The sequence below is a fragment of the Jatropha curcas genome, chromosome 10 (genome assembly GCF_041381405.1).
Source record: "Jatropha curcas cultivar XTBG-Jc1 chromosome 10, XTBG_Jcur_1.0, whole genome shotgun sequence".
Classification (NCBI taxonomy): domain Eukaryota; kingdom Viridiplantae; phylum Streptophyta; class Magnoliopsida; order Malpighiales; family Euphorbiaceae; genus Jatropha; species Jatropha curcas.
Window position 1 is genome coordinate 24,206,666 of NC_143160.1, and position 12,676 is coordinate 24,219,341.

General features: G+C 32.0%; 1 long non-coding RNA gene across 1 annotated transcript; it reads right to left on the reverse strand.

The window, feature by feature from the left end:
• Positions 1-593: 593 nt before the first annotated feature.
• On the reverse strand, positions 594-9,498 carry LOC149493306 (uncharacterized). The gene is made up of 3 exons (XR_016322815.1): positions 9,226-9,498; positions 8,305-8,370; positions 594-1,029 (listed from the first exon to the last, which is right to left on the reverse strand). It is a non-coding gene; the product is annotated as an uncharacterized LOC149493306 (long non-coding RNA).
• Positions 9,499-12,676: the final 3,178 nt, after the last annotated feature.

Consider the following 12,676-nt stretch of genomic DNA (forward strand, 5'->3'; position numbering starts at 1 on the left):
TAACAGAAATATAAAGTTTACATTTATAACTCTGCGGAGAAGATTGCAGAGCTTCAGTTGAATTCGCTGCTTCCTAGTACTTGAGAGGTTTATTAGGGGGGGTGAGTTTTGCAACTCAGTGAATAATAATAAATAATATACACCACATACAATCAAGCAAAATGCACCCTAGTATAATGAATGAACACACAACAGTCAATCATATGGCATCACATCAGCACCCACAAACAATATCACCTTCAAATAATCACATCACGTGGAAATTAGTCAGTGGAGTCACCGAACCCCCGATGAGCCGTCCTCCCACATGGCTCATCCTCTCACATGTGCACCAGGGAGCCGATCCCCCATACTGGCCGACCGGTCTAATCCTCACTTGACCAGCCCTCTCATTGTTTTTCCATTATCTCTTTTCTTTTCCATACCAACAGGAGGCAACCCGGTCGTTTCCATCAAATCTAGATCATCAGGCGCTCACAACAGGAGGCCACCCTGCGGGCTGCGATCAAATCTAGATTATCCGGTGCGCCCAATAAAGAAGCCAACCTGTGGTTAATAGTAACGGTAACGGTAGATGCACACGGGGGAGCCGATCTCCCATTTACCCGGCTAACAGAAACAGAATCAGGATCCATATAACAGAATCAGAATATAACAGAAATTAGAATCAGGATCCGTATAACAGAAACAGTCTCACAAACCCATGGTGACCCACTTCATCCCAATTCCACACAAACAAGGCACAGTATATGCACAGCACAAGTAATCAAACAATTCTTTCAACGTATTACACCAATTTCATCCAAATGCACAATTATATATAAGTATAATTATAATGATCGTAACATAATATATATGATAAAATACTTGTAATATATTGTAAATATGTAAATAAAAATATAATGTTTATGAATAAATGTTATGCAAATGCAGTGTTGATATGCATTATTTATTATTACTCACAGTGATGGAGAGCGAAATTCTAGCTTTGATGTTGTCCTGGAGGAGCACTAGATGGACCCGGGCGATCTAAGCAAAGTAAGAATGACACAAAAAGAAATAACTCTATCAGACAAAATATTTCTTTACCCTTCAAATAATTTTATTTTATATTCTAAATTTTTCTATGTAATTTAATCTCGATATTTAATTTCTTTTCTGTAATAAATTTTTATTTCTCTATCTAACTCTATTTCATTTATTTTCTTCTAAAATCTATTTTATTTCCTACCGAAATCTATTTTAATTTCCACCGAAATTTATTTTATTTTTTACTGAAATTTATTTTATTTTCTACCGAAATTTCGACAGCATCTCCCCTAAAAATTGGACTATCCACCTGTTAAAATATCAACAATTTATTTAATAATTCCAAACCACACAGCCCATCCGTCGGGCATTCAATCAATGCAATTTTTCCCGTCCTCCATCCAAATAGTAATATCAAAATTACATTCAACCTCAACATTAACCTACATCCATAATTTATAAATTAAAATTACATACAATATAATCTACCTTCAATCCACACTTAAATTCCATAAATTTTATTATTACCAAAATTTCCTAATAAATTATTTAATACTGAATTTAATTTTAACTAACTATTATTTTTATTAATCAATAATTACTTCATATTAATTAATCAATAACTATTTTGAATTCATTTTAAACTAACTAAACAACTAAAATTACTAACTAAATATTTTATTTATCAATAAATTAATACTATTTAAATTAATTACTCAAGATTACTAAAATCAATTACTAAAATCAAGTTAATCAACTAAAATTGTTAGAATTAAACTAACTAAAATGACTAAATTTAATTAACTATCATTAATAAAATTAAATTAACGAAAATGTAGTTAAATTAATTTATACCCCAAATATAATTTTTTTTTTTGTCGAATTTTTGCTAGATCGGAAATTTGCTCGTGTTGGATCGGAGCTACGCACGCCAGAAGTGGTCCGATCCGACTGACAGTGGCAAGGGAAGGCGAAGGTGGCACGATCTGGTGGTGTTTCTGCGACAGGGAGCTGCAGCAGTGGCTGGGTGATCTGGCAGAGGGCGGAGGTGCGGCTAGCGGTGAGGCTTGAAGCTGGTGCTGCTGCTGTAGGCGCGACAGACCTGGCAGAGGGCCGACTGTGGCGCGCGGAGGAGTTGCAGGACGTGCTGGCGCGCGATGGAGGCGGTGCGACTGCAACTGGCGCTCGGTGGTGATCGGCCGACGTTGCTGGAGCTGCTGGCAGTGACGCAGACACAGTTGCAGGGAAGAAGAAAGGGAAAGAAAGAAAGAAAAAGGAAAGAAAGAAAGAAAGAAAGAAGAAGAAGAAGAAGAAGAAGAAGAGAGGGAGGAGGAGGCGCGGTGGCTGTGTTGGTGGAGTGGAGGTGGGGCGCTGGTGAGGATGAGAAGTAGAGGTGCAGCGCTGGAGATAAAAAGAAAAGAAATAGATGTTTCTAGATGGTTTGGGTCGAACCGGTTCGATTCGGTTCGATTCGACCCAAATCTTTGATTTTCAATTGGTTTTCGGCTTTTTCAATCGGTTTTCGATTCGATTTCTCACAGTGTTCGCAATAAAATATTAAAATAAATTTCCAAGCTGTCGGTTTATTAAATTTAATTGGAAAATCTTTGAAAATAAAAATTCGGGTTGTTTCAGTCTTCCTCCCTTTTAAAAAAAATTCGTCCTCGAATTTTCTAAGTGACAAGAAACAAGGATGCAACAGTTGTTTACGACAATAGTGGCTGTACTTCTCACATAATGCTGCAACTGCTAAAAGTTATGACATTCATATTAAGTATTCTTATGAGCAGTTAGATATCTACCTTATCACCATAGTTAATTTAAACTTGAGTTGTACTATATCTACAAGTCATCAAATCAAGTAAAATATTCATAACCCAAGGCACAGATTTGACTCTAGTAGCCACCGTTATGCATAAGAATGTAAGTTCCACATAGCCTCTGCTCAAGTGAGGATTATTAATCTCGTTAGCTATATATCATGTGACCTACATTGATGTATCGTCATTTATTCTCTCACTAGCTATCATAGGCAATGATCATCACTCCATAAGAAACTCATATACCAACCCAGTATTTAATCTTACTGATATAAGAATCAGCATACTCAATCCAATTTACTACTATCTCAAGTTGGACTCCTTATTTTAAAATTCAAAACCTATAGGCTGACTCATCCATTTTCCATCAATTCCAATTCCATATATTTGCCCTCATAATCATTGAAGTTGTTCATAATTAAATAAGATGATGGCTGCCAAATCAAGAAAGTTTTCGATTCTTATCAAATTCTGCCATTAAGTACTATGTGATCATTTCCAATTAAAGAGAACAAATTCTTGCCACTACTACAAGCTTATTTCAAACAAAATCATGACACTTCTCTAGCTAATTGCTATCAACTGATAGGAGATCTTGGCTTCTATCCCAAGCACATCACCTATTTAACAACTTAACCATTTTCCAACGAAAGATATACAATCTCTTTTCAAATCCTACTAATAAGAATCCCCTAAAAACAAGTAGCACATCAACTATAAAGAGAATTTAAATTCACCATCAAATCCCTATTTTAGTTTTTAACTTCTCTATTCCTCTTTCCAATTTGTCATACCATACCATTTCTTAACTAATTGTGACAAGAATTTATGCAACTAGCCAAGTTAGCTGTTGTCATGCCAGATAATTCTTCATTTATTTTCTAGAATTTGTAAACGCCAATCTATGATACTCACTTCCATAAAGAGATCCAGCCTACAATCAAGATGTAAAATTCTCCAAACCGTAGTTTATATTCAATTTATCTATTTCATCTATCCTTAATCAATCTTTTAGAACTAAGTTAACGTATTTAGAAATCAAGAATCCTAAACAAGTAGTGCCCTTTTTTTGCTCAAGCTAAGTAAGAGATTAAGGATGTTAAAACCTATAATCCAACTCCTAATTAAACTATGTCCTTTGTTTTATGCCGATGAATATTCAAATAATAATATCATTAGGTTATTCTTTTTTTTTTCCAAGTCTATCTTAATGTCTATCACCTGCAAAATTTGTAAAATTTATATCTCATACGATGTAGGAATATTTTCAACCTTAATTATGTTCTCTCTATGTTCTTTACTCTAAATAAGGTTAATACCTCATTGAATTCTTCAAAATGGACCTAACAAATTAAGTAGTCTCTTAAGCCACAAGATATGTCACATCAGCCATTTATAACACAATAATATTCATTCAATCATAATTGCCACCAATTACTAAGAACTTCAGAATAGCTTTACATTGACTCCAATAATATCTTAATGACTCTCATCCTAATTGATATCTCAATAATTCCATGAGCAATTTTCATTTATTAATGATCTGATCGACACCCATGAGTTAGCATTCCAATAATCTTAAACCATACCGTTATCACATCCAATAATCCTATAGTTTATATTTTCAGTTTTCAAATACTACCATGTATTCTCCTCGCTAAAATTGTTAAACTATCCCAAATTCACCTATTTATTCTTATACCAAGTTTCACTGTTCCAAACAAATAGTAAATTCAAACTTAGCTAGCTTACTAATGAAATAAAATAATTTAATTACATCCATGTTCTACTAAGGACATAAATATAACTAACCTTCTTTATCCAATAAAACAAGTATCTTGCACGAATTGCACTAATTAATAGAAAGTCCTTATGTTTATATGCTTTCCACAAACAAGTTACATGTATTCACATTCATTGTCATCTTAAGCTAAGTCCCATGATCTTTTATCAACTCTTATTCCCAGTTATTACTATTAATAACACTTATCACACTATATTTATAAGCTCAATGTGTGGATTCAATTAATATAACTCATAAAACTATTTTCTAACCAAATGCCATCAAGTTACAGAAGTGAGAATTTTCTTATCTCTTTCTCTCAAGTAGAAAGTCTTTCTTTCTGAATATAAATACTAAGTTCTTTCGTCATCGGGATTACAATCCTTGAATCATTTATCTATTTGTATATCACCACACATTCAATAGCTTCCTACATTTGATCTCTTTTTAGATTTTGAAGTTAGTATTTATGTACCACTAAATTCTCGAAACTCACCTCGCAAAGACCCGATTACTCAACTCATAAGTTTGTTTATATTATTTATTTAATATTCTATTAGAATTATCAACGACAGTGATGACTATTTTAAACCTCAAAGCGATTTCCCCACCTTCAATAGTATACATCTTCCATCTTTCTACTTTTAATAATATTTCACTTCTTTTTGTCTAACTACCTATTCTTAACTACTTATTCTAAAGCATCTTTTAACTTTCTAAATTTTCATAAATCTGAAATTTATTTACAGCATAAAATTACTATTCATGATCATTTAAATTCTTAATATCTACCTAGCTCTATTCTTCAAAAGATATAATAAGACACTGTTCAATTATACAAATATTATTCTCCTCTATTCTTTATATTCAAATTATGTTTAAATTATATTCAAATTATATTCAAGCTATAATTTTCCTAATATAATTATCACCTAATATAATAGCATTTCAATCCCAAAATATAGAGGTCTTTATCTTAAATCCGCTGATGTATCATTATTCTTCTTCTTCTTTTTTTTAATTTTTTTTTTTTTTATCAAATCCTGTTACCCATGAACCCTAATTTGTTAAAACTCTAAATACTGACTATCCTCATTTAAATCATACTAATTTATACTCTTCACGTTTCTGTAATTGATTCTTTTCTTAATATCCATATAATAACAGGACTAGATCCATCCTAACTTATCTAATTCATTAGTATAACATCAATTCAATAATTGGACAGTTATCTCTCCATGTCCGATGTCATTCATCAATACACTTAATCATCATAGCCCACTATTTACATAATTTCCTTATAGAGTCGTTTCTCGGATCATAGAATCTCCTATTAAACAAAAATCATTGTTTGTAATTTATATACCATCGAGTGTGCAACAACTATTTTAAACATCAAATGACTAAATACCATTAGCTTTAATTCTTATTTATACCATATTAAACCATAAGATGCCACAATCCACACAATATCCATCACTAAATACATAAAGATTAGAGTACTTTATCTCTTACTAAGAATCACAATTTACGTTTCTTATAACCACAATAATTTATATTATTCCCTATATTCACACACCAAAGAAATAGTTGCTAAATACAATAATACACTTTACTCTACCAAGTAGTCATTACTCATAAATAAAACTCACTTCATATAGTAATTCCACCAATATTATTTATTGTGAAAAATACTCATCACCAATTATTATAGCAAATCACACCAAATCTTTCAATATTCAAACCTTATAAAAATCATGTATATCCATTCCATCTAGAAAAATACTCATCTCAATAATTATAAGCAATTCTACTAACCAACATCATGTAAATTTCATCAAATACATATACTAATTCAATACTCTAGTTAAATGGATTCTAATGTCCTCAAATTCAAATCATTTAGTTCTCTTATTAAATAATTAGCAACTCATTCTCAATTCCGCAGGCACACGTATACAAACATTCATGCAGTCTTCAATATATATATTCCATATTCAACACGTATTAAATAAAAATAATATACTTTCATCATTTAACTTTAACTTATTAATCATATATAACTTATCTTCTTACCTACTTAAATTATATATGAATATTATTTAATCCATAGAAAGATTTTTTGCTTAAACCATCCCCTAGCATCAGTAACTAAATCACATTTCTAAAGAACAAGGATACAAATTTTAATCATTAAACAACTTGACTTTATCCTAGCTGCGAATAACGCTGAATGGGAAGCAAGGAAAACTATGTCAAGACATGACAGGAATTACTCCGCAGTTACTTCTAAACTTATAAACCTATGCTCTGATACCACCTTTGTCACGACCCGTTTCCGTGGGCCGGACCGGCACTAGGGCCCAGGTAAACATAAGGCTCCCGAGGCCCGTAGTAAGCCTAATTACTTAACTATACATTCCGTACCATTTAATAGAAACAGTAAGCCCATACAAGTTAAGATATAAATGTAAATAAATGTTATACAACCCGGCCCAATTTTAATTATCTCCAATAAAATTTAGTTTGGGCCTAGTCATTATCAATCACGTTCATAATATGGGCATACTAATTCTCCTGTGTCTAATAATACAACCAACCGTTTATAAAACAACGCATACGGCAAGGCCCAATTGAAATACACGACCCTATAACTGCGGAGTTCAATAATATTCTGATAATAGAATAATTTATACATCCAAAATTAAATAACAGAAATATAAAGTTTACATTTATAACTCTGCGGAGAAGATTGCAGAGCTTCAGTTGAATTCGCTGCTTCCTAGTACTTGAGAGGTTTATTAGGGGGGGTGAGTTTTGCAACTCAGTGAATAATAATAAATAATATACACCACATACAATCAAGCAAAATGCACCCTAGTATAATGAATGAACACACAACAGTCAATCATATGGCATCACATCAGCACCCACAAACAATATCACCTTCAAATAATCACATCACGTGGAAATTAGTCAGTGGAGTCACCGAACCCCCGATGAGCCGTCCTCCCACATGGCTCATCCTCTCACATGTGCACCAGGGAGCCGATCCCCCATACTGGCCGACCGGTCTAATCCTCACTTGACCAGCCCTCTCATTGTTTTTCCATTATCTCTTTTCTTTTCCATACCAACAGGAGGCAACCCGGTCGTCTCCATCAAATCTAGATCATCAGGCGCTCACAACAGGAGGCCACCCTGCGGGCTGCGATCAAATCTAGATTATCCGGTGCGCCCAATAAAGAAGCCAACCTGTGGTTAATAGTAACGGTAACGGTAGATGCACACGGGGGAGCCGATCTCCCATTTACCCGGCTAACAGAAACAGAATCAGGATCCATATAACAGAATCAGAATATAACAGAAATTAGAATCAGGATCCGTATAACAGAAACAGTCTCACAAACCCATGGTGACCCACTTCATCCCAATTCCACACAAACAAGGCACAGTATATGCACAGCACAAGTAATCAAACAATTCTTTCAACGTATTACACCAATTTCATCCAAATGCACAATTATATATAAGTATAATTATAATGATCGTAACATAATATATATGATAAAATACTTGTAATATATTGTAAATATGTAAATAAAAATATAATGTTTATGAATAAATGTTATGCAAATGCAGTGTTGATATGCATTATTTATTATTACTCACAGTGATGGAGAGCGAAATTCTAGCTTTGATGTTGTCCTGGAGGAGCACTAGATGGACCCGGGCGATCTAAGCAAAGTAAGAATGACACAAAAAGAAATAACTCTATCAGACAAAATATTTCTTTACCCTTCAAATAATTTTATTTTATATTCTAAATTTTTCTATGTAATTTAATCTCGATATTTAATTTCTTTTCTGTAATAAATTTTTATTTCTCTATCTAACTCTATTTCATTTATTTTCTTCTAAAATCTATTTTATTTCCTACCGAAATCTATTTTAATTTCCACCGAAATTTATTTTATTTTTTACTGAAATTTATTTTATTTTCTACCGAAATTTCGACAGCATCTCCCCTAAAAATTGGACTATCCACCTGTTAAAATATCAACAATTTATTTAATAATTCCAAACCACACAGCCCATCCGTCGGGCATTCAATCAATGCAATTTTTCCCGTCCTCCATCCAAATAGTAATATCAAAATTACATTCAACCTCAACATTAACCTACATCCATAATTTATAAATTAAAATTACATACAATATAATCTACCTTCAATCCACACTTAAATTCCATAAATTTTATTATTACCAAAATTTCCTAATAAATTATTTAATACTGAATTTAATTTTAACTAACTATTATTTTTATTAATCAATAATTACTTCATATTAATTAATCAATAACTATTTTGAATTCATTTTAAACTAACTAAACAACTAAAATTACTAACTAAATATTTTATTTATCAATAAATTAATACTATTTAAATTAATTACTCAAGATTACTAAAATCAATTACTAAAATCAAGTTAATCAACTAAAATTGTTAGAATTAAACTAACTAAAATGACTAAATTTAATTAACTATCATTAATAAAATTAAATTAACGAAAATGTAGTTAAATTAATTTATACCCCAAATATAATTTTTTTTTTTGTCGAATTTTTGCTAGATCGGAAATTTGCTCGTGTTGGATCGGAGCTACGCACGCCAGAAGTGGTCCGATCCGACTGACAGTGGCAAGGGAAGGCGAAGGTGGCACGATCTGGTGGTGTTTCTGCGACAGGGAGCTGCAGCGGTGGCTGGGTGATCTGGCAGAGGGCGGAGGTGCGGCTAGCGGTGAGGCTTGAAGCTGGTGCTGCTGCTGTAGGCGCGACAGACCTGGCAGAGGGCCGACTGTGGCGCGCGGAGGAGTTGCAGGACGTGCTGGCGCGCGATGGAGGCGGTGCGACTGCAACTGGTGCTCGGTGGTGATCGGCCGACGTTGCTGGAGCTGCTGGCAGTGACGCAGACACAGTTGCAGGGAAGAAGAAAGGGAAAGAAAGAAAGAAAAAGGAAAGAAAGAAAGAAAGAAAGAAGAAGAAGAAGAAGAAGAAGAAGAGAGGGAGGAGGAGGCGCGGTGGCTGTGTTGGTGGAGTGGAGGTGGGGCGCTGGTGAGGATGAGAAGTAGAGGTGCAGCGCTGGAGATAAAAAGAAAAGAAATAGATGTTTCTAGATGGTTTGGGTCGAACCGGTTCGATTCGGTTCGATTCGACCCAAATCTTTGATTTTCAATTGGTTTTCGGCTTTTTCAATCGGTTTTCGATTCGATTTCTCACAGTGTTCGCAATAAAATATTAAAATAAATTTCCAAGCTGTCGGTTTATTAAATTTAATTGGAAAATCTTTGAAAATAAAAATTCGGGTTGTTTCAGGATTAGAATTTAGTTGGTGGAAGTTAAATTTGATTTATCTGAAATTTAAAAATTGTGACTTGATGATTTCTGTTTTACATTTTGTGTTAAACAACATATAAGAGTGTGTTCACTTGTAAAAAATTGGATTTAGAAAAGTTTTTCAAGAAAATTGAAAAACAGAGTTTTGTGTTCAAATCAGTCATAGAAAACTAGAAAATAATTTTCCAGTTTTCCAAAATTTAACTAAGATTTGAAAAATAGTTTTAAGTTGTTTTTCACGGTTTTCCTTTATAACAAAATACATATTTTCCAACTATTTTCTATTTTTACAAAATGTTATTTTCATAATTGAAGTTATAATATCTCTAAATAATTTTTTCCGTAAAATATTTTTATTGAATAAATAAAAATATTTAAATAATATAAAAAATTATATTATGCTTTAATATATAATTAATTTTTTCATTGCAAATATATTATATGCTGTATTTTTTTACAAAATGATAAAAAATTGATATCATTATTATAAATAATCGATAATAAAAATTCAAAAAAAAATTTTAAAAAAATTTCTAAAGATATTTTATAATATTTTATTTTAATTATGAATGTTATGAATAATGGTTGTGAAATTTTTAAATTAAAATATAATTTTTTATTGTTACCAAATGAATGCATTTTTCATTTTTTGCTTCCTAATTTTCATTTTTTAAAAAAACTGTTTTAATAGAAAATAGAAAATAAAAAATGGAAAACAGAAAACAGAAAAATATGTTCTGTAAGTAAACACACTTTAAATGTGTTTGATTAGCATTCAATTAATGCCAATTGCATATGAAACAAGTTTATGTATTATAAGTTTAATTTTAATCGAGTACATATATCTAAATTCTTTAATTGGGTTTGGATCGAGTAAGGAATTTTTGTAAGTACCCGACTTGGTGTCATCCTTAAACTTAGTCATCTATTAATTGAATTTTCCACTATAAAGAACTTTAACAATTTTTATTAAAATAAAATCTTAAAATTCAATTATTTTTATAATTGTGGCCAATTACTATGATTTAGAAAAATTTATAAATGTGTCCCAATATTATGTCAAAATTAATTACTTTGTCCTCATATTTTTTAAAATAGACTATTTTATCTCTGTATTTTGGTTCAATCCAACTATTTTGTCCTTCCGTTAATATTTTCATTTTTCATTAAAAGTCTTATGAAAGGACACAAATACTCCTATCTCCATATTAAATTTGCATTTTCTACCATATGTATCTCTTGAGCCATCACCAGCATACGGAGTGCCTCCTCAAATAGTATCCACCTTGAACATACCAGCTCCAAAGGTATATAAAATAGAAACAAAAAATATCTCATAGAGAGCCAACTGGGTGATTGTTGTCCATCTGGCCAAAATGAAACAAAACGAATATAGGAATTTGAAAAAATTAGTAAAAATATACAAGTGTTAAAGCAAGCATTTTAATTTTCAATTTCATTAATCAGTAATTTAACTAGGCTTATCCATTACAAATAAAATAATCAGCTTTCTTTCCAATTTAATTACTCTGAAAGTAATCCAAATGACAAATAGAATGACCAACATTTATACTAACTAATGTAGCAAAATGCTTCAGAAATAGATTACTTACGTGGTGGTTTCTTGGCCGCCACCTTGTGTCCCCGAACTGATGAAGAATCCATCAGGCTTTCCAGCAAGTTTTTGCTTTTGCCACAACTGTCCAATTGAGTCAAAAAATGACTTCATTGGCACAGCCATACAGCTATCCCTTGTTGGAAATCCAAACAAAATCCCATCAGCAGTCGGCAATTTTGCCGCCATAATCTCCAGAATCTCAAGGTTGTTTTCGCAATAGAGGGGAAGGAGAGAAGGAGAGAACAAACAAGAAAGGAAAAAAAGACAAGGAAAATTTAGTCTTTTCCTTTAAATTTAAGAGCAAAAATCGAAAATATTGACAAATGATAGAATAATTAGACGGAATTAAAATATAAGGACAAAGTAGTGTATTTTAAAAAAAATATGGGAAAAATAATTAATTTTTTATAATATGAGGACATATTTATAATTTTCTCTATGATTTATTAATTGGTATCATGAAATTTTTTTCTTAATAATTATAACTTTTTGAATATCTAAAACCATCAAATTGAATCTAACCCAATTGAATTAGAATTGGTGTAAAATAGAGTGATAAACTGCACTAATTGATAAATTTTCTATAACTCTTTCCACAGGTTCAATTTCTAAGCAAACTTGTTATCGATGGAAACTAGATGAAGAGAGCTTTACCAACTATTTATTGCAAGTCAAAATCATAAAGATAATGTAAAAGGTTCTTGGTGGAAATCTAGGTCTACATATGGACGAGTTTCCATTAGCTCGCAAGATTACAAACCTTGGATGCTATTGGCTGACCATGAATGAAGATTTTGCAAAATAAGTACATATATACCTGATTTGTCAATATCTGACCAAATTCAATGAGCATGGATATTGTATAAATGGGTTCGAGTAATGATTTTAATATCTGTGTCGGACTCAGCATGGGTTTAAATTTAATCATTTGGGTCCTTGTTACTGTTGATCATGAGTTTCAAAACCAAGCCCTAGGAAATTTTGCTAGGGCTCCAACGATGCAAGAATCAGCTAAATCTGATGTCGTTTGGG